Here is a 23,571-nt window from a genome sequence, read left to right on the forward strand (position 1 = left end):
ATCACATCGCAAACTTCTAAAATTATCAGTGTTTCTTTACTATATTGTTCATGTATTATATACACAAACCTTCCCCTTGAATCACACTATCTTTTAAAAAAAAACCGCATCAAAATCCGTTGCGTAGATTTAAAGATATAGGGACAGAGAAAGCGACGTTGTTTTATACTATGTAGTGATGGAACTCCTATACGGCTCGCAGTTAGGGTGTGATATGGGGCAGAATTTCTTACTATCTTTAATCAAATTTTGTGTATGTGATGTGATGTCATATGATGTACGAAATATAGTTGGTCTTTTTCGAAGATTTTTGCTGAGTTCGATTACAGCTCTTTCGAGGGATCCTTGTAGTTCACGCCGCGTGACGTATTAAATCTGCATTTTCGAAAGTCTATTTTTGCTTTATTCGCAAGTTTCCTTTGAAATTGTCCTCGAAGTAGTTTCTGACTCATATAAACGGAACGCTTTATCTATGCATATTAAAAAAAAATAGTTAGTCAACATCAGCTTCACTTAAAATCAAGAAATAAATAAAAATATTAGACTACTTAAAAGTCGATTAACGATTATATCATGTAGTTATAATTATTGTTATATTTGGAGTCGGTGTCAGCCAATAAAACCCTACAGTATATCTATCAAAAATCAATACGAGAATACTTTAACAAATATGTTTTTTTACAAATTACCTTTTACACAATAATATACTGAATCAATCAAGAGGCTCGTATCGCTTCTTTCTTTTAATTGTTGGGGCAAGAGCACCGTGGCTGACACCGGCTCCAAATATACCAATAACTATAACTACATGATATAATCGTTAATCGACTTTTAAGTAGTCTAATATTTTTCATTTCATTTTACTTAGGAAGACTCTAAAAAATATGTTGAATACGCAATTATTTTTATTACTTTTTCGTGCATATTCATTTGTTTTAAAATAGTGTTTTGTTTGAAGTCGGTTTTTCTTTTTGTTAAAATTTTAATATAAATTATTTATGTCGTTTTTCATAAACGAAAAAACGTTAAGTCTCAAACACGATTTCTTAGAGTATGAAATGAATATTAAAGTATTGTCATTTTCAATTTAACTCAATATATATTTTATTATAATAAATGATTCTTTGAAACTAGTGTGTCTCCTGACAATACGCGTTCATTCAATAGTTTTTTTAGGAATTTCGAAACATAAAAACGATAGAGGTTTTGTTTTGATTTAATTTCATTATTAACATGTCTCTCATCTATATTGGGCGCCAAAATTATGAAATCTCTAAAAATGTAATATTTTAAATCAAATAGTATCCAGTAGTTCAGTAAGAAAGTTTGCATTTTCATATTTTATTCTTATACAGCCGTAGGAGCCGACGGTAACTTTGTTTCGCTGTTTAAAATTAATTCTTTTAAAGAGTAACAATTTAGTAAATTGCATTCAAGAAGATCATACCCCCCTTACGGCTTGAGCTCTTCAAAATTAGACCCTAAAGGATTTTTATTGTGCAGCTATCGTCCCATAATTACTGGGAAAAAATCGGCTTACACTATAGATATATAAGATACCGCTATCCTAAGTGTAATTGTAATAATACTAAGTTATATCTTTAATCAAACAAAACAATGATCGCCCCCGGGTGGGCTCGAACCACCAACCTTTCGGTTAACAGCCGAACGCGCTAGCCAATTGCGCCACGGAGGCTTCTGAATAACGTAATAAATACACACAGTATAAGCAACTGACATAGCGTTACAACAATAGGTTAGGGTTCCGTTTTCTTTACAAAAATATAAATCGCCCCCGGGTGGGCTCGAACCACCAACCTTTCGGTTAACAGCCGAACGCGCTAGCCAATTGCGCCACGGAGGCTCTTATCAATTTTGTTATAATACGGTAACAATTGGGAATCATTAGTATTATAACCAAGAGCTCTTGTTATACAAACTTCTTACAACAATGTCAATTTAATTTGAGACTGTATTTAACGCAAATATTTAAAAAGGTAGACATATTTAAATTTAAAAATGTAACGATAGAGTCATGTCGAATTAAAATTTTATAATGTTTAATTTTAAAATGAAGATTTTTAATACATGCAGCATAGCATACAGGCTGTCTGGGCTTCCAAGAAGATTATATCACACAACAACAATAACACATAAGGAAAGTCGCGGTTGGTAACTAATATATCAAAGTGTTATTAACATTATATTATTTATAATAATAATATTTTTTTATTAAAAATAACCAGTTTAGTAAATCTTGGACCGGTTTCACTGTACCTACTTTAAGAATTATTTTTAAATCTGATAAATTAATTTGATTAATTTTGAAATTTATTGGTAGTACATCGCATGGAATACTTCCTTAAATATATGTAGAGTACTATACTCCTCAGAGGTAACGGTCTATGTATGTATCTCTAGTGCAGTTTTAAGTTATCTTTTCAGGTTTTTAAAGATAAAAGCGTATTTACTTTGAAATTATTTGTTACAATATTTTAACTATCTAACTTGTTGTCGCTCGCGGCTTCGCTCGCGATTTATTGGGATAGTTGTCATGTGTAAGCAAAAAAAAAGTAGCCTATGTCCTTTTCTTAGAGTTCAAATTGGCTTCATACTAAATTTCATCAGATTCGCCTCAGTGCTTTGGTAGTGAAATTGACAGACAGACCGACACTGTTAGTTTCACTTTTATTATTATAATTAGTATAAATTTTGTGTCCGATATTTTATGGTACAAATTTCTGATTTATTATAGATTTATTATTATAATTTAATTGACCATAATAAATGTTACGAATTATGTACCAAATTATATTTAGTAATGTAACTCCACTCATATACAATAGAGTAACAATTGAAAAGACCAGATGACTTCGAGTTAGAACTCGTGAATTTTAACCGATAATAATTGGTTCATGCCTCAGATAGTACTCTGTTTTTTCACGTGCTATATATTTATGGCTGAAGTGGCAATGGGCAGGGAACATTGCTCGAAGGACTGATGGCCGATGGGGCAATGTAGTTCTCGAGTGGAGACCACGTACCGGCAAGTGTAGGGCGTCCCCGCGAGATAGACCGACGATCTGGTCAGGTCCTCGGGGTATCGCTGGACGCAGGCTGCTACTCACCGGTCAAGGTGGAAATCATTGGGAGAGGCCTATGTTCAACAGTGGACGTCTTGACTGCTGATATGATGATGATGATGAAATATTTATTAATAATTCCATTCATTCTCAGCGGCGATATCCTGCGTGTTTGTCCACTGACCCGCATTGGAACAGCGTGGTGGCTTTAACTACAAACCTGCTCAAAGTGAGAGGAGGCTTAAGCCCAGCTGCGAGATATTTACAGGCTGTTGCTTTGTGCTATATTATATGCGTTGTGTCTTATATTAGTTTGTATTGTTATAACAACTACGGGTTAAATTAAGAATAAAATTTGGGTTTGGGTCATAATTACATGGAGGTTAACGACTTTTAGATAAGATAAGAAAAAGTTTGATACGAACTATTTTACTATTGAAAACATTATTAAAGTTATTAATTTTGATAGTTTGACGACCTCCGTGGTCGAGTGGTGAGTACACCGGTTTTCATGGGTACGCCACTCCGAGGTCCCGGGTTCGATTCCCGGCCGAGTCAATGTAGATTATCATTAGTTTTCTATGTTGCCTTGGGTCTGGGTGTTTGTGGTACCGTCGTTACATCTGATTTTCCATAACACAAGTGCTTAAGCTAGTTACATTGGGATCAGAGTAATGTATGTGGTGTAGGCAAAAAAAAAAATCGGGAATTTTACAATGTTTTTTATTTTTATTCGGTGGAGCTCGATATGTCGACATTATATACGAATGTCTTGTTCACGAGACTCTCTCTTCTCTCATGTTCTCGTAAATCTCGGTAAATATCCCGAAATTAATAACTTAAACTTAATAAAAATAACCATGTTAATTTAAAAGCTTATATTGAAAACATGTTAGATACAACAAAATGCTTTACTTAATGAAAACAAAATATAATATTTTTAGTTGAAAATTAGAACTCAAATTCCTTTATTCAGTAGAGAAGCATTACACTTTCTTATTGATGGTCAAATTAAACACTCACACTATAACGCCTAACATCGCCTCTGATCGCCTCATCCGCCAACTTGGGAGCAAAAATGTTATATCCCTGGGCTCTGTTCGCACTTTTCAAACTGGAATACAACAACGAGTACTGCAATCTGACAGTTGTTTATTATGATGCATAGATAGTACCTTAATTGACGGGTATAGTCCTAGAAATCACATATATAAACTAAAATGTAAAGTAACAGCCTGTAAATTTCTCACTGCTGGGATATGGCCCCCTCTTCCATTAAGGAGAGGGGGCCTTGGAACCTATTCCAAAACGCTGTTCCCAATGCGTATTAGTGGAATGCATATGTGGCAGAATTTTCAGGTTTCCTCACGACGTCTTTCTTCACCGCCGATCACGAGATGAATTATAAACACAAATTAAGAACATACATATATATAGTGGTGCTTGCCTAGGTTTGAACCCGCAATCATCGATAAGGATGCACGCGTTCTAACCACTGGGCCATCTCTATGCCAGTTATAATACTAGAACCAATTAAATCGCAACATTCAACTAAACTGTGGAGTACTCGATGGAATCTGATTCCTAACCTCGCTCCCGTATCCCTTCGTACTCGTGATGAGGGTCTGCTATGAAAACATATGATACTGCTAATCTCATAAATAAAACAGTACGTTTAAATATAATAAAAACCGCCCCCGGGTGGGCTCGAACCACCAACCTTTCGGTTAACAGCCGAACGCGCTAGCCGATTGCGCCACGGAGGCTTCTTTAGTTGTATATTAATATAACTACAGTACATATTAGCAATATAATTACAGTAACAAAATAATAAACGCCCCCGGGTGGGCTCGAACCACCAACCTTTCGGTTAACAGCCGAACGCGCTGGCCGATTGCGCCACGGAGGCTTCTTTAGTTGTATATTAATATAACTACAGTACATATTAGCAATATAATTACAGTAACAAAATAATAAACGCCCCCGGGTGGGCTCGAACCACCAACCTTTCGGTTAACAGCCGAACGCGCTAGCCAATTGCGCCACGGAGGCTTGTGAGATGTTAAATAAAATACAGTTACCAATACAGTACTATTTCTTTTACTAAATTTACTGTAATTTGCAGTGTCGTAACTTACAAAATTTACTGTAATTATTTGCACAGCTACTAAAACAAGTGGGGTTCCACGATTTTAAAGTAAATGCTTCATTACTTTGTAATATTTAAATAACTGCTATGTACTAAATGCATGTGTATGTATATCCAGTTCATATATAATAAAAAAAATTGCAAGTTTTGTTGTTTTATTTGTTTGTTTGTTACAACTAATCTTTGGATATATGTCGTCGATTTATAATCGATTTTGAGGAGACTTTCACTGGCAGATAGCTGATGTAATAAATTAGACAACACAGATGCTAAGGCTTTATTTTAGAATTATATATAAATAATAATAAAATTAAGCTGTAATGTCTAAATACTGCAAACTAACGAACTTAATGTCACAAAAGCTGCCTAATTATTCATTTATTCGAGAATATGTCAGTTTGACTGAAAAATTAATTGAAGATTTTTTGAAGGAAATTCAATGCTCTCCAACTTTTATAGTAACATTTTTTTCAATAAATATCATAATTGAGGAGTTATTTAGCAAAAACCATAAAAGTGCACCTTTTATTCAAGATGGCAGCGATTCCGTAGCTTCAATTGTTCAGGACTTTTAACCCGTTCATTGATAAGCTAGAATGAACATTGTAACCAAATTTCAAAACTTTCGTATTTATTATTTTTATATCTCGAAATTTGGCATTCGTTGCCTGGGCTATATAGAAAATTAATAAGTTATAGCAATATCTGCGAACTGAACAATAGTTTTATTGTTATACTGAAACACTCATGATGTCACGGGCACAGCTAGTTACCAAATTACATAATAAATATCACTCTATTATGTAATTTGGTATATAATAAGTAGAGGAAGTGAAACATAGTCCATGTCACTCCTGTGGAAATTGTCACGAAGAAATGTCAAACATTCCTTACGTCGCCAATGCGCCAAACTTGGGAACTAGTTAGGTCACTCCTGCCGTAAATTCGAGCCACTGACCATTTCAACCGACCTGTAGCGATAGAATATGTAATTAATGTAATGTACCTACCCAATAAATATAATGAAATAAGAATACTTAACGGAAAAAACTACTAAAATAGTACTCATAAAACTTAAACTAAAAAAGGTAGCGTTTTAGAAAATCTACATTAATATTGGAACTCCGAATTTAACAAGAGCCGAGATGACCCAGTGGTTAGAACGTACATCTTTACAAACGATTGTAAGTTCAAACCCAGTCAAGAACCACTGAATTTTTAAGTGCGTAATTTGTGTTTATAATTCATCTCGTGCTCGGCGGAAGGAAAATCGTTAAGAAACCTGCTTGTCAAATTTTTACGATATTCTGGCGGATATGAATCCACCAACTCCATTGGAGCAGCGTGATGGAATAATCTCCAAACCTTCGCCTTAAAAGGTCTTAGCCCAGCAGTGGCAAATTTACGGTCTATTTTTGTTGTTGTTGTTGAATGTAACTCCGTACATTACCTCTTTACGCTTAAACCACTAAAACAAATTAGATGATATTTGGTAATGAGTTAGCTTCTAGGCTACAGCTTATAGGCCAGGCTAAAATTGACCGAGACAATTTTTGTGACATAAGTAAAGTTTACAATTTAAGTGCTGATTCAGCTAGTTATTATAAACACACCTGCATTAAAAGTAGGTCTTGAATATGATAAAGAAGCTTAGAATTCTACGTTCGTATTTAATAAAATTTCTCTCATAAAACGTCTTTATGATTTGAAATACAGCATTAAATTAATATGGAATATTTTTCCTCGAGTCTCAATCGTGGGACGAAGATGGAGACAAAACGCAGCCATTCCGTTGACAAATACATTTCCCCTCGATTTCTTTCAATTTGATGGAGTGTCGCGAGGCGTAGTAAATGACTCACGATTTTGTTACGACCTACGCAACTGGTGTCAGACGGCTCGCTATAACATACAGAGCGATAAAATTTATAAAAAATAATTATTAATTTATTTTAATAGTCTTTTATGTTTTAAAATCTAAAGAGTTATTCGTTTAAAAAATTCATAACAACATATAATACTATGTACTAGTAGTCGACTTTGCTCGCGTTTTAGGGTGTTGGTTGTCCTGTGCTAGGCAACAAAGTAATCTTTGTCCTTTCTTGGATTTCAAGTTTTCTTTACACCAAATCTCATTAAAAGTTTTTTTATACCAATTTTTATAAGGCTCGGTTCAATCGTGCTTGTGTTGTCTTTAGACTACTTCTAAAGACCGTCAGAAGAAAATTTCAAAAATGTTAAAACTGATGTCCGTGGCTCAGAAAAGGAATCTTTTTGGTCAAATTCGACAAAATATTTTTATTTGAATGTACAAAAGGACTCTAATAAAGATTTATATAGTAGTATAGATGTAGATAAGATTAAAAAACAGAGTTATTTTTTTAAATAATCGAATTTTCGTTCGTTTAATTTTAATGAAGCTAAATGCTCATTAAATTTCTGTCTGATATTTATAGCTAAGCTTTAATGTTGTCTTAAATTTTCGCGATTATTACACATTTAAATAAAACTAATTATAACGGATGAATCGCGTATATTAATTATTTTTAAACATCCCGACGTTTCGAGCACTTTGCAGTGTTCGTGGTCACGGGTAGACTAAGATGACATTTGTCTATTTGAAGAACAAAGGAAATATTATTAACAACTACCGCCAACGATTTCTCAATTGATATCTTGAGTAACGTTCCGGTTGCACGCAGAAGGCACTAACTGTATCTTTAGGTCTTGCAGTCTGTTGGATTTGGGATTTTAAATTTTTAATAAGTGGATCCCAGGTGTTAGAAAGTCTCCAACCATCTTCTCTATTGAAGTTCGGATGTTTTTGAATTTCAATAGCCTCGCGTATCATTCTAGGAATGAATCTGTGTTCTCTAGCGAGGATCTGTGGTTTATCAAATCGGATAAAATGGTTAGGTTTATCCAGAGCATGTTCACAGACTGCAGACCTAGAAGAACGCCTATTTTTGACATCTCCTATATGTTCCTTGACCCTGGTACCGATGCTTCTCTTTGTTTGGCCTATGTAAGATAAACCACACTCACATTCGAGTTTATATACTCCTGCAGTTTGTAAAGGGATATTACTCTTGATAGGTCTCAAGAACAGGCTCACTTTCTTATGAGGCTTGTAAACGGTTTTAATCGAAGCTCGCTTCAAGATGTTGCCAATCCTGTCTGTAACTCCTTTCACATATGGTAGAAATGCAGGTCAACTGTGGGTGGCTTGATACGGCTTCTGCGATGCTGGCGAGGCACGGGCAGCTTGTTCTGGTGGAGTGCAAGCTTGACCTGACGTAGCTCGTCCTCTAGGTGTTCAGCATCGCAGAGATGGTGGGCTCTCTGAAACAAAGATTTGCCAACGGTAACTAACTGACTAGGGTGGTGGTGCGAGTCACCATTGAGGTATTTGTTGGTGTGTGTGGGTTTCCTATAAACTGTGTGACTTAATGTATTATCAGGATTCTTGATAATCAGGATGTCAAGGAAAGCTAAAGAATTATTTAAATTTTATTTATTAAGATATCAATTGAGAAATCGTTGGCGGTAGTTGTTAATAATATTTCCTTTGTTCTTCAAATAGACAAATGTCATCTTAGTCTACCCGTGACCACGAACACTGCAAAGTGCTCGAAACGTCGGGATGTTTAAAAATAATTAATATACGCGATTCATCCGTTATAATTAGTTTTATTTAAATAGCTAAGCTTTGCTAGTCAAACTTTAGCCTCATTTATACAAACATACATTTTTCTTAAATGGTATATAAGACATATATAAGGTAGCTGAAATCAAAGAAAAAATTAGAATTAACAAATATGTGTATAAATATTAATCTTTCCCGTTTTCTAACGGATGTATCATCATCATCATCACTCGTTATCATTTTGATAGGCGTCCATTTTTGGAGAAGGGTATCCCCAAAAAATCTTTACAACAGTAGCTCGTATTGAGAAGCTTCCCGCAACCTTTTAGAACCTTCTAGAACCCTAGCCCTCCGGTGTTGCTCATGTCCATGTGCGGCGGTAGTCACTTTCCATCAGGTTTGCCAACATATAATAGAAACTCTCACCAAATCGTCCACCTAGTAAAGGGACAGGCACGATATTCACGTCTTTCTTTTCGTGGTCGCAGAGAATTTTCTGCCCTGAGATAGAGTTTATCCTTTCTTAAAGGCCGGCAACGCACCTGCAAGGCCCCCTTGTGTTGCAGATGCAGATGTCCATGGGCGGTGGTAGTCACTTTTCCAAAAAGAGTACAAATTATTTTGTCTTCACTGTAACAAACAACAAATTACATTTCTAATTCAAGTCTAAATTTCCCACTGCTGGCTTAGGGCCTCCTCTCCCCTTGAAGAGAAGGTTTGGAAAATATTCCACCACGTTGTTCCAGAATTTGTATGAAATAAGACACATGGAGATTTCCCCACGTTTTAAGAAACAACGAGTTCTTGGTTTTTTTTTCTACTTCAGTCCTATAGCATTACGGTTCAGCTTTTCATCACTACGTAGTTTAAAACTAAGTCGCTTACCGCTGTCTGTCCCTATGTATGATTACATCCTACACAATACGCAACGGATTTTGATGTGGTTTTCAAAAAAGTCTGTAGTACATTTATTATCAGCATTGTACTCGTGCGAAGCGTGGCCGTTCAGATTCGGCCACATGTGTATTCCACCAACCCGCATTGGAACAGCGTGGTGGAATATGTTCCAAACCTTCTCCTCAAAGGGAGAGGAGGCCTTTAGCCCAGCAGTGGGAATTTACAGGCTGTTGTTGTTGTTGTTGAAGCGTGGCCGGTCGCTAGTATTCATATACAATCTTCTATGTAGACGACCTCCGTGGTCGAGTGGTGTGTACACCGGTTTTCATAAGTACGCCAATTTGAGTTTCCGAGTTCGATTCCCGGCAGAGTCGATGTAGATTATCAATAGTTTTCTATATTTTCTTGGGGTTTGGGTGTTTGTGGTACCATCGTTACTTTAGATTTTCCATAACACAAGTGCTTAAGCTACTTACATTGGGATTATAGTAATGTATGTGATGTTGTCTCATATTTATTATTTATTCTATTTGCTACACCAGCTTTGTTCTTAAATACGTAATTTACTTATTAAGTTTGCTTCATATTCCCTAAATATTATTCTAGGTAAATGTGTTACTTTCATGAGCGATATAGCGCATCCATCATTTAACGCCATATTGTATTTTACGTCTTCATTTTAAGGAATATTCAAGAATTTTTCATCGAGTCATGCTCTGTTTAACCGACTTCAAACAGAAGAAGGTTATCAATTCGTCTGTATTATTTTTAAATTTGTCACCTCATAAATTTTCTTAAAGTATTCACGAATTATTTTTTTTGCTAGATATATTGTAGGGTGTTCTTGACACCGGCTCCAAATATAACAATAATTATAACTACATTATATAATCGTAAATCGACTCTTAAGTAGTCTTATATTTTTCATTTCATTTTACCCAGGAAAACTCTGAGAAATATTTTGAATACGTCATTATTATTTTTTAGTTTTTAGTGCATATTAATTTGTTTTGAAATAGTGTTTTGTTTGAAGTCAGTTTTTTGTTTTGGTAAATTTTTTATTAATATGTTTTAAATGTAAACATTTCATTTCAACGTTATACATTCGATCACTCTCTAATTAATCCTTGTGATATTTATTACTCAACGGAAAAAGTATCACTACAACAATCATCATACGTATTCAAGGTAAAAATGCTGTATTACGAATATCCACCGGTTTATTTGGGTGTAAATATTTAATTACACCCAATAGACCAACTTATATCTGACATTACAGTAACCCAATGCGTTATTTGACTACGAAAACATTATAAATAATTCACTTTACAGATAATTTAACAATATACATCAATTTATAAATGCAATAAAAAGTAAAAAAAGGGAAAGTAACAGCCTGTAAATTACCCACTGCTGGGCTAAGGCCACTAAAGACAGGGTTTGTGGAATGCGGGTTGGTGGAATGCACATTTGGCAGCATTTCGATGAAATTAGACACATGCAGGTTTCCTCACGATGTTTTCCTTCACCGCCGAGCACGAGATGAATTATAAACACAAATTAAGCACATATGTAGTGGTGCTTGCCTGGGTTTGAACCCGCAATTATCGGTTAAGATGCACGCTTTCTAACCACTGGGCCATTTCAGCTTTAAAATGCAATAACTAATTAAAAATAATGTCAAAAAATATTTATATTACATTAAAAGAAAATGATAACATCATTATAACTTTGAATATGAAATCTTAAGCGATAAAAACAGTATTTCCGCCATCATTCCCTTGGGGACGCTCTTTCCTAAGCCTCTCCTTAGTCCTAGAGATAGGCATTAGGATTTACACAAATCCAATTTTAATGAATATATTATTTAAGGAACATTGTCAAGCTTTAATTTACGACGATTTATAATAATAAATGGAGATTGATTATAGTTGTAATTCCCTGTCAAATTAAAATAATTCCATATTTAAAATTTCTACAAAAATCTTAAAATCTTTATTGAAGATAATTTAAGTTTGTTTGAAATGTAGAGTTTACTGATAAAAACTAACAAGAAACTTTTTCTTAGCCACACTTTTCTACCCATTTCGTTACAAAGCTTATAACAATCAGGTTTAATTAAATTTATAAATGAAATCCTGCCCGAAAAATAATAATTATGACATCCAGGTCAGATTTTATTCACAATTTTTTTGCACTTGTGTTATGGAAAATCAAAAGTAACGACGATACAAACACTCAAGACAACAAAGAGAACACATCAATTTTTTACATCAACTCGGCCGGGAATCGAAGTGGGACCTCGAAGTGGCTTACTCATGAATACCGGCGTACACACTACTCGACCACGGAGGTCGCCTAATATCTAAAGATCACTTAATATATTATTGTATTGAGTTTGCCTTTTTTAATGCCTTTTAATCAATTAAATTAAAAATATTAAAAGGACAAGTTAAAAATGTCTGTAGTATTTTATAATAGAAACCGTGGCCCAGAAAGGTTGTATTAACTTTGCTAAGTCGGAAACTAAGTGCTATTATTATACCTTTCCTCCTCGTGTATATACAATGTTTGTCACTGCTTCTTTCAATCACTTCTTTCAAAAGATATAATATTATTTTTAAAATATTGTGATGCAACAGTACACCGACTTTAATAAGGTAGACTCCCTTTGGGATAGTTTTATTCCAAGAATATATATGTATAGATCGTACAGATTTTTTTTTGTAGAATTTTTTAGTATATATTCTTTCATATTTTACGCTTCGCGAATGATTCTATGGAGTATTTTTATTGATGAGACAAGAGCCTCCGTGGCGCAATCGGCTAGCGCGTTCGGCTGTTAACCGAAAGGTTGGTGGTTCGAGCCCACCCGGGGGCGATTTCATTTTTGTATAAATAGATAAATTTTAGGATAACGCTGAAGGTGGTTTATCTTCATGGTCTTTTGGCTTATTTTAGGCACAGACATTTTAAAAAACCTGGAATCTGCTATCTGATGGCGAAGCCAGATTGACGGAAATATTATACCAAAGAAAAAGACATTAGACTCAAGAATTCTTAACAGTGTTAGCTGATGATAATCAGAAATAATTATCTATCCCTTTGCTAATATTAAACATTCAATTAAAATACAAGAATTATTTTGGTGGTTGGGATTTATGCAAACCCATATGGGTAGGTACCACCCACTCCACATATATTCTACCAGCAACCAGCTTAAGCTTCAATAATAGACTGTAAATGTCTCACTGCAGGGCTGAAGCTTCATCTCCTTTTGAGGACATGCATATTCCACTACACATGTAGCAGAATTACGTTCAAATTAGAAACATGCACATGCATCTCGCGATGTTTTTCATGAGATGAATTATGAACACAATTAAGCACATGAATATTAAACCGGCAATAATTTGGATTGTTGTGTTAGAGTTTGAAGGGTGATTGAGCTAAAGTACAAAGGATTTGATGACTTAGTACCCAAGGTTGGTGGCGCATTAGAAATGTAGAGGAGGAATTATTAAAATTTTCTTTCGTTGACCATTTACCACCAGGTGACCCAGTAGCACGTCTTACTTTTAGTGGCTTACTTTCAAGAATAGTGGCAACACCCAACATTAATTGAGGAATTACTGTAACTCTTTACACCCAGCTCACAATAACTCGCGTTGGGAGTGGGAACAATAGGCCAGGGTGTCAGGATCAATCCTCTGACTTTTTCCATCGCTATGCGGCTTGTAAGCCATTGAGCTGTTATCATTTCATCTATCTATTTCACACAAAAAAGTATAACGATCAAAGGTTCTCAGAATAACTGAAATTCGCAAAATATATATAGATATGAATTAAAAATACTCAGAAACGTATATCCTATGAAAGCAAAACGCTCGATAGTAACACATCGCAATGAAAACATTTTTATATTCCCTCTTTTATTTACAATTTCTTCTCACCCAAAAATAAACCAGCATCCGTAATGACGCCACTAGGGAGTTCATTCGATACGCGCTAAGCTGGAGACTTGACTAAAAATTTACGTCATAAATCTTGAATGAACGATTCGGTACATTTTAAGATCGAATTTATACAAGTTTAAAATGGTTCAATTTGGTTACTTACTTTTTTATGATGGGATATAATTATATAAGGTTAAACTGAAATTTATAATGCCTATATCGCACAAAGCGTCACCCTCCCACAAGGGGTGAATTAAAAAAAGTATGTTCTGTCATTCAATCTATCTTCATAACCAATTTCATCTAAGTCAAATTATCATCATCATTATCATCAGCCCGTTTTTGTCCACTGCTGGACATAGGCCTCTCCAAGTGCACGCCACTGTGGTCTTTCTCCGGCTACTCGCATCCAGCTCAGCCTGCCGTCTTGCGTAAATCGTCATTCCACCGTGCCTGAGGACGTCCTACACTACGATTGCCGAGACGCGGTCTCCACTCTAGAACACGTTTTCCCCAACGGCTATCGACGTTCTACGACAAATATCAAAAAAAAAAGAAAAATAAGTCCGATCAGTGGTGTAATAATGAAGAAATAAGTTATAGATAAAAATACAGAGTTACTTTCACATTTATATTATTAGTAAAGATTAAGGATAAACAATTTGCATTATCTTCAACCAAAAGGCGAAGCTTACTCCAAGTTACAAAATAATTATTACTTTTAATTTAAAATTCGTAAGCAGGCCAACAAATGGGACACCTTATGACCAGCGGCACTCTGCCAATAATCAACACTAAATAATACGATTTTATTTATTATAAATTAGTGTCCCTTTTTTATTTTGTAACTAGGTTTTTTTATAACATTTATATCAGCCTCCGTGGCGCAATCGGCTAGCGCGTTCGGCTGTTAACCGAAAGGTTGGTGGTTCAAGCCCAACCGGGGGTGATATATATTTTTATGTAGCGAGTAGAATCCTAAAATATTCTCACAAAGCAATGTTAGTTCCTTGAACTATGTGTATTTATCAAGTTAGTCAGAAGCCTCCGTGGCGCAATCGGCCAGCGCGTTCGGCTGTTAACCGAAAGGTTGGTGGTTCGAGCCCACCCGGGGGCGCTTATTATTTTGTTGCTGTAATTATATTGCTAATATGTAGTGTTGTTGTATTAATATACAACTAAAGAAGCCTCCGTGGCGCAATCGGCCAGCGCGTTCGGCTGTTAACCGAAAGGTTGGTGGTTCGAGCTCATCCGGGGGCGCTTATTATTTTGTTGCTGTAATTATATTGCTAATATGTAGTGTTGTTGTATTAATATACAACTAAAGAAGCCTCCGTGGCGCAATCGGCTAGCGCGTTCGGCTGTTAACCGAAAGGTTGGTGGTTCGAGCCCACCCGGGGGCGACAATTTTGTACCAATCCATAATTATGTTACCAGAATATAAAGAAGAACATATAAGAAAAATGACACACTGATTCGGGATTCAAGTTCCTGTCAGATATACTAGACATCCAATTGTACGGGACCAACTACTCATATTTATTTGAACAAAAATTCACAAGATGTATTTTTTGGTGTACTAGTCCACGCTGTATTCCTTACTTTCAAAATGCGATACAACCACTAAGACTGGCGCAGAAACAACGGCTTCACATACTTTCCAAGGAGCAACCAAAAAACCTGGCTAAGAATTTCTCAACAGAAATTACTCACTGAATTTGTAATTCGTTGGATATGAACCCAGAAACTCGAGGCAATATCCAAGCAATCAGTTAAACCGTTATTTATTAAAGTAACAAACGATTTTGTATAACATTTGAGGAACGTAAGATGGTCAAGCATCGACGCATTAACGGCTCATCAGGGAGTCGCTAATGAAATGGCAAACGACGATGATTTATTGGTCTCAGCACTTACATTAACGCATACTCGGTATATTGTGGGGCGAATAATTCCCATTACTGATGCAGCCATGACTAATTATCAGCTGAAGGAATTTAGGTATCATTAAGCGAATGTTATATACAACTAATATATCCAATATAATTCTGAAAATTTCCCTATTTTAACCTACATACGTTGTTAGGTGTGCTTAAAATAGAATTAGAGTTTACTAATAATCCATATTAACGGTATCCAAAATTATTATAATACTCTGACCAAAACAGAACAAGAAGTAACGTTAAAAGTAACTTGGTGGTAGGGCTTTGTGCAAGCCCGTCTGGGTAGGTACCATCCACTCATCAGGTATTCTACCGCTTAACAACAGTACGCAAAATTGTTGTGTTCCGGTTTGAAGGGTGAGTGAGCCACTGTAACTATAGGCACAAGGGACATAGCGTCTTAGGTCTTAGTGTTTTTATTTTTACATTATACGATACTCGAAACATGACATGATTTAACTTAATAAATACTCTTTATCACTCAAGAATGTATCTTTCTACCAATAAAATAAAGTAGAATTGGATTATCATTTGAAAATTTACTTCAATAATATTATATAGTAGTACTCTTACATAAATTTTTTGAAATAAAATATTGAAGGTCTGTGTTTGAATGAAATTATTAATAAATATTTTTCGTATTTGCTATTTAGTTCTTAGATTTTGGGACATGATTCTGATTCATGTGTTTAATTTGTCTTTATAATTCATCTGTTGTTATTTGTTGTTATTGTTTATTTTCTAAAGCCAATTCATTTTCAGATTTTGTAGTCTCTCACCAAAAATTGCACATATTAATTTAAATAATTGTATTAACTAACATGACTTTGTAGTTTTTATATGTTGAAAAAGAGTAACTGCTGAATTTGTCGGTTCTTCTCGGTAGAATCTACTTTCCGAACCGGTGGTAGCTTCACTTAATTGTAAAATGACGATTCAAAAGTGCGTGTAAGTAAATGCCTACTTGAATAAAGTTTATTTTGATTTTGTTACCAATATATCCCATTACACAAGGCGACTTGGAATTTAACTAAGATAAAAGTAGTAATTTATATTCAACAAGTTGTCATCGGCGGCTTCACTCTATTTTTACGTATTTGCCCTTGAATTTCTGTCAGATTTGGCATTGAAAAAACAAATAGACTGTTACTTTCGTATCTATAATATTAGCAAACACGATTACACAAACAGATTCTCACCTTTAGCTAAAGGGAAAAAGTCAAAAATAATTCCATTATACTCCATATCGTGAATCGGAGATTCATTACTGTCTCATTATGGTGATAGATTGAAGTCATCACTCATGGGATTGATATAACCTGTGTGAATAAACCAACAAAATCCCCGTAGAAATGGTATCGCATAATGTATTTATTACGTCAAAAATAACTGGAGAAAAGCAGGTTATAATACCTCAAATTATGCTACAGATTTGCTTGTTTTTTCACAGTGAATATTTATGCATAAAATTAATAAAAGAAGACTCTTATTCTGAGACCTTATTCGGCTTTTGGCGGATTAAGAAATAGCTTGCTATTACACATATTAAATAGCTTGCCCACGGATTTGCTCACATGTAAATCGATTAGATTACCTGAAATTTCACCCCCTTAGGGTTAGAATTTCCAAAAAACATCCTTAGGGGGTGTCTTCTCGATAAAAGGATACTACTCACCAAACTTTATAGCTTATATATAAATAAAGTGTCAGGCAAAAAAAGTAGCCTATGTCCATTCTTGGAGTTTAATTTTGCTTCAAATCAAATTTCATCAAATTCGGTTTGGTCTTGAAAAAGCAACATTCAGACAGAGTTACTTTCGTAATTATAATATTAATAAAGATGATAAGGGTAAAGTGATATGAGCGCAAGAAGTTGAACCGCCTAATTAATGTCAACTCGCTCGAAATAGATTTCACACATAATGTCAAAAAAGGTGCCAGAAATAGATTCAGTGATTTAAATTTTATTTGACCTATGTCACCAAGTTCAAATCTTTTATTATAAGGTTAATGTTTTTTTTATTTCATTCCAAATTTCCAACGCGGTCAAGATTTATACAGTAACTAGTTTTAGTTCATATTTGTATATATATATTTAAGCATTTAATGTTGTTAATTCTTATGTTAATAAAGATTATTATACCTGGTAAAAAAAAAAAATTAAAATTGTTATATATTATTCTATATTTAATTTTTTTATTAACTGTACTAATAGTGCTGTAAAAATAAGTAATAATATATAGCATAATACTACTTGGTGGTAGGGCTTGTGCAAACACGCTTGGGTAGGTACCACCCACTCATCATCTCATACTCAAGGGACATAACGTCTTAGTTCCCAAGGTTGGTAGCGCATTGACGATGTAGGGAATAGTTAATATTTATTACAGCGTCATTGTCTATCGGTGATGGTGGCCACTTACAATCAGGTGGCCTATATGCTCGTCAGCCAACCGATTCCATAAAAAAATTATTATTACTATTCATAAGTACGTTAATATTATTTTATTATATTTAAATATTTGCAAAGAAGTATAACTCCTTAATGACGTAGCGTAGCGAAGCTAAAATTGGAACGTTAGTATTTATATTAAATTGAAATCAAACAAGGTTCCTTCCTCTTTCCTTCGCTTGAATATTTTCCAATCTTGTTGTATCACCCATTTTATCATAAGAATAATTAAATATCATATTAAAATATACTTCATCAGGCTATTACGTGCACTATTGAATCGTCATTTCACAGAGCATTTAAAGCATACACGCATCAAAATGTTAACCCGTGGTTACAAGGTGTCTTAGTGTGCGTGCGATTAACCTAAGAGCACACATGCACGCCGATATAATAGCATGGTGGATGCTTTTGTATGTGAATAGGTCTGTATCACCGTAAATCTGAACGTGAATTATCACAGAATAGTCTTACCGCTAGTCATTAGGTCCCTTGTAATGATTAATATGTCACGAAGGTATATATACATAAAGTCGTCAAGTTTCAACGTTCATTCATTAACGTCTCAACAGGGGGCTAATGCGAACACAAACAGTGAAAATGATAGATTGGTCGTATCACTCATGGGACGGCAAGGTATACCTGTATATATGGATAACTTATATGATATTTTGTTTTAAGTGTGAAGATTATCTTTATAGAATAATAATAATTCCTCCATTTTAATTAAAAATCAAAATATACTTTATTCAAATAGGCGCTAACTTATCCCATTTTTCATAAACGAGGTAGCTTTCCTCAAAACAATTATGAACGTAATTTACAATTTTGAAATAATCATAATACTTCCTCTAATTTAACAAAAATTAAAACTTTATTCAAATGGGCGCTAAGAATTGGATATTCTTGATAGATGCGGTAGTTTTCCTCAAGACTAATATAAGCGTAGTTTGTGATTTCGATGAGACCTGTATCACCACGTGATTTCCATGCATGCTTTATACTTTATAACAGATAATGAGAGACTGGAATGTTATCGCTTTTATGTGTGTTTTGTCTTTTTAGAAAGTTCAATATGCCTTCATGACTTTTGTGGGCTAGTAGGTTCTTTAGGATTACAAGAGAATTCTTGTTTCATCCCTCGTCTATCCCCACAATTGGATTGGAACCCACAGAACTAGTATCTCTTCTCTCGAGTTCTTCCCTTTGTGTGCAGCCACTTACACAGGTTATCACATTAGTGACATATAATACAATATTGTAAGATGGTATAATTATTGATTGGATTACGCCCAGAAAGCAGCCGCAAGCAGAGCTACTCTGCTTTCCAGAGGTGCTAGGAACTTAACACCTGGACTGGATCCTGTTTTATATTCTTTATAATTTCTTTTTTTTCTGTTTCGTTTATTGTGTTTGTTTCTGTATTTATGCCTAGAGTTTCTTCGTGTTCTTTAATACATCGTTCCTGATGACTTCCCCTATAGTGTTCCAAGTTAGACTCCCAGATTCCTTCCAGGAAGTCCTTTACATGGTTCATCTTTACCACAGAGCGCTATACCATCCATATATACCATCTTTCTCGTTCGACTGCTAGAATTGCATCTTCTGAAGATTTGTTCTCGCTGGAAGCGGATAGACTTTATTTCAAGAAGCTTGAGAGATTTTCATGTAAAAATGGGTTATTTTACCGTGTAAGCACTTGTGATAAATTTAGTAGAAGCAGTCTTGGCGGCGCTACCTAAATAAATCATAATTTGCATAAAATAGTAGCGGCATTGTTTTTGTTAATCCATCCAATTAGTTTCTACATTTGAAACCTGGTTTAACATTTAATTAATATTGGAAAACAATACAAGAGCTTATTTAAATAGAGTTTATTTTGGTTTTTGATTAAACAAACATATCCAAAAGGACGTAGTTAATTGTATGTTTGCTAACCCATATGTTTGTATTCTGAAAGGACGTTATTTTTTTCTACCTAAAACGATAAATGTAACAAAAAACAGTTTTGGTTGGTTTAATTGGTTGCATAGCTGATGGCCCAGTGATGTATGCATCTTAACTGATAATGGCGGGTTCAAACCCAGGCAAGCACCGCTAAATTGTCATATGCTTAATAGGTCTTAGCCCAGCAGTGGGAAATGGTGATAGGCTGTTGTTGTTGTTATTGATTTAATGAAAAAATTGATTTTTACAATAAAAAAAAGTTGAATCACTGTGTTTTTATTTCAATAATAAGTTTGCATATTTATGAAAAATAATAATATTTGAACATAGGGCGCTGTGCAAGCCCGTCTCAGGTAGTACCATCTACCACACCACATATTTTACTACCAAACAACGATACTCAGCTAAGGTAAGGTAAGCTAGTGTAACTATGTACATAAATTCAATCGAAATTAAAATATGCTTTTTTTAAGTATGCTTTTACCTGAATTAAAAATGATTACTAGCCAGTTGGAATGTCCACCGAGAAGAACCAGCAAGAAACTGAGTACTTACACTTTTTCCTTTTTAAATACAAAGTGGTCAGTTTAATGAAAATATACATCTATTTAATATTGTGTCAAATAGCATGACTTATTTTCTTCTAACAAACGATTTCATTTTTTGCATATGTAAAGTTACTCAAGGTCACATCTTAGTTCCCAAGATCGGTGGAATATTGGTAATATAGGGAATGGTCAATAATTTTGTAATCCATGGACGAGATGAACACTTACCAATAAATGCCCCATGTGATCCCTTTATATTATATAAATAAAATATATCGTCATTTGAAAAATAACTCAAAGGCCATTATTAAAAGTGAATTGTGTACGAAGGTTTGTGTATATAAAACAGATGTTTATTTATTTATAAACACATAGAAATTAATATATCTCTATTACATATACAGTCAACCATATAAGACATAATAACATCTTAAGCCCCACACTCCTAACTAATGATACCTCATTGGTCCAAATTGAGGTGTTTAGTAGGCTTGAGGTAATGTGCACACACACATAAACACATATCGTTAATGCTACCATCAAAGAAGGTTTCATTTTCCATTTTAAACGTAATACAAATCATAACTACACTTCATATTTGTTGTTGATACCACTATTTCTAAACACTGGTAAGATACATTCATCGTTGTTAACGCTGTTATTACGCCAAAAATCTTGCATAGATGTAATGTCCCTTGTGCCTGTAGTTATCCTGGCTCACTCAGCCTTTACATTAGCATAGAAAGTATTGCTAAGTATTGCTATTTGGAATAGATTAACTAAACACTCGGGTTTGCCTACCTTACCAACTAAACCAAGTTAATTAGGGTTATAGATGAAAAAGAATCTTTAAGTGATATTTTCCAGAACATTATTCATCTTAATTCAGACAAATATGTTAATTACTTGAGGTATATGATATATAATAAAATTGTCCTGAATACTGTATAATAATACTTGAGAAGCATCGATTACGGTTTCTAGTATCATAATATCAAGGTCATACTTTTAATATTGCGTTTTAATGTATTATTGATGATCTTATATCGTAAGGAGAAGATAAATAATATCCATAAAAATCATAAGTTCCACTCGATTTATCCTTCTTTATTTGACGGGGACACATAAGGGCGCTTTCATACGAACTGAAAACGATCTCAGTTTACCTAAAGTGAGTCGAGGTGGCCCAGTAGTTAAAACGCGTGCATCTTAATATAATAATATGAGACAACATCATATACAGAAGTAACGACGGTACCAGAAACACCCAGACCCAAGACAACATAGAAAACTAATGGTAATCTACATCGACTCGGCCGGGAATCGAACCCGGGACCTCAGAGTGGCGTACCCATGAAAACCGGTGTACACACCACTCGACCATGGTCATCTTAACCGATGATTGCGGGTTCAAACCCAGGCAGTCACTGCTGATTCATTTGCTTAATTTATCTTTATAATTCATCTCGTGCTCAGCGGTGAAGGAATAAATCGTGAGGAAACCTGCATGTGACAAATTTCATAGAAATACTGCCACATGTGTATTTCACCAACCCGCATTGGAACAGCGTGGTGGAATATGTTCCAAACCTTCTTCTCAGAGGGAGAGGAGGCCTTTAGTCCAGCAGTGGGAATTTACTGGCTGTCGTTGTTACATGAAGTAAATGTAAAATCGGTGCTGTTGTTCCAGAGATTAACCCAAACAAACAGACAAAAATTGGAAAAAAAAAATCAGTATAAATATCATATGAATTTAGTAAAAACGGTTATTTTAATATTACAAACATACACTCCAATTTTATTATGTGTTATATTATCGTAGAGGCTAGACCTGTTATCAGAATTATGGCTAAACACAAAGACTAATATACTACATGAAAATGTATTATATTGAACAGGTACACTCTATTTTTGACGGACGCGACCGGAGAAAGTCAATACCTCTATTCAATAATTTCATGTTCTATAAAAATGCAATTCCATCCTTATCATCGTCAGCCGAACGTAATCTTGTTCTCTAAAATCATTGTTCTCTTCGTAACCTCTCCTAAGTTGTACCAGAGCTCCCGGCTCTCTGTCTTTCGAATGCAGACAGATCCTATACCCCTCTTCAAGTCATTGTTCTACTGCTGCATTTGCTGACCTACCAGTTCTACTCTTGGATTCATCTGCTCCAACAATCATCGTTCCTTCAACGTACGTACCAGCTTACAGCACATACTACGTTAATCTTGTAAGATATCTCGCTAACATCAATTGTTCTCCTGATAACCTCATTTCATATGTATAACTCAGTCCAAAGCACGAAGAAAGTGTGACAGTCCAGTCAATGTTAGTGTCCGCGTTTGTGAAAATATAACTATTTAAATAATATTTGGAGTTTACTCTCGGTCGTAAATTAAAATTGGAGCAGAATGGCCTTTACAGTTTTGTAGAAACTACACGATATTAACTAGTTTTAGAGTTTATACCAGTTTATCCAAAGTGGAGCAATATTAATTCATGTTTCAAAATTTCGATCCAGCCGAACAGATATCCTCTCAATTTACAAATTATAAACACAAATTAAGTATGTCCAAACTCTATAGTGGTTTTTCAAAATCTACGATACCTTTTCTTATATTTCCGTCTTTTAATAAGCATTGGATTTGAATTAATTATATAATAACAAAATCGGTAAAACATTATTGCAAGGTGTCGCGTGTAAGAAAAAAGCCTTAAGGAAATAGTCTTTACTATTGCTATAAATAAATTTTACCCATCGCTTGAATAATATAACAAGGACAGACGCTGATATCAAATTTTTCTTATTCAGGTGTATCTTGCAATATTCAAATAGAATATTTCACAAACAGATGTACATGCTTTGACTTTTATTTGGTCTTCTCCTCAAATTTTAAATGTTAAAAAAGAGTAACTACTGAGTTTCTTGCCGGTTCTTCTCGGTAGA

At 34.6% G+C, this 23,571-nt stretch overlaps 10 non-coding genes across 10 annotated transcripts; 5 read left to right on the forward strand and 5 right to left on the reverse strand.

The window, feature by feature from the left end:
• Positions 1-1,622: 1,622 nt before the first annotated feature.
• Trnan-guu lies at positions 1,623-1,696 on the reverse strand. The gene has a single exon. It is a non-coding gene; the product is annotated as a tRNA-Asn (tRNA).
• A 94-nt stretch (positions 1,697-1,790) lies between these two features.
• On the reverse strand, positions 1,791-1,864 carry Trnan-guu. Its single transcript has one exon. It is a non-coding gene; the product is annotated as a tRNA-Asn (tRNA).
• Positions 1,865-4,775: 2,911 nt separating this feature from the next.
• On the reverse strand, positions 4,776-4,849 carry Trnan-guu. The gene has a single exon. It is a non-coding gene; the product is annotated as a tRNA-Asn (tRNA).
• A 69-nt stretch (positions 4,850-4,918) lies between these two features.
• Positions 4,919-4,992, reverse strand: Trnan-guu. The gene has a single exon. It is a non-coding gene; the product is annotated as a tRNA-Asn (tRNA).
• Positions 4,993-5,061: 69 nt separating this feature from the next.
• Trnan-guu lies at positions 5,062-5,135 on the reverse strand. The gene has a single exon. It is a non-coding gene; the product is annotated as a tRNA-Asn (tRNA).
• A 7,447-nt stretch (positions 5,136-12,582) lies between these two features.
• On the forward strand, positions 12,583-12,656 carry Trnan-guu. Its single transcript has one exon. It is a non-coding gene; the product is annotated as a tRNA-Asn (tRNA).
• A 1,950-nt stretch (positions 12,657-14,606) lies between these two features.
• Positions 14,607-14,680, forward strand: Trnan-guu. Its single transcript has one exon. It is a non-coding gene; the product is annotated as a tRNA-Asn (tRNA).
• Positions 14,681-14,774: 94 nt separating this feature from the next.
• Trnan-guu lies at positions 14,775-14,848 on the forward strand. Its single transcript has one exon. It is a non-coding gene; the product is annotated as a tRNA-Asn (tRNA).
• A 69-nt stretch (positions 14,849-14,917) lies between these two features.
• Positions 14,918-14,991, forward strand: Trnan-guu. The gene has a single exon. It is a non-coding gene; the product is annotated as a tRNA-Asn (tRNA).
• A 69-nt stretch (positions 14,992-15,060) lies between these two features.
• Positions 15,061-15,134, forward strand: Trnan-guu. Its single transcript has one exon. It is a non-coding gene; the product is annotated as a tRNA-Asn (tRNA).
• Positions 15,135-23,571: the final 8,437 nt, after the last annotated feature.

Source organism: Vanessa cardui, chromosome 19, assembly GCF_905220365.1.
Source record: "Vanessa cardui chromosome 19, ilVanCard2.1, whole genome shotgun sequence".
In the NCBI taxonomy this organism is placed as follows: domain Eukaryota; kingdom Metazoa; phylum Arthropoda; class Insecta; order Lepidoptera; family Nymphalidae; genus Vanessa; species Vanessa cardui.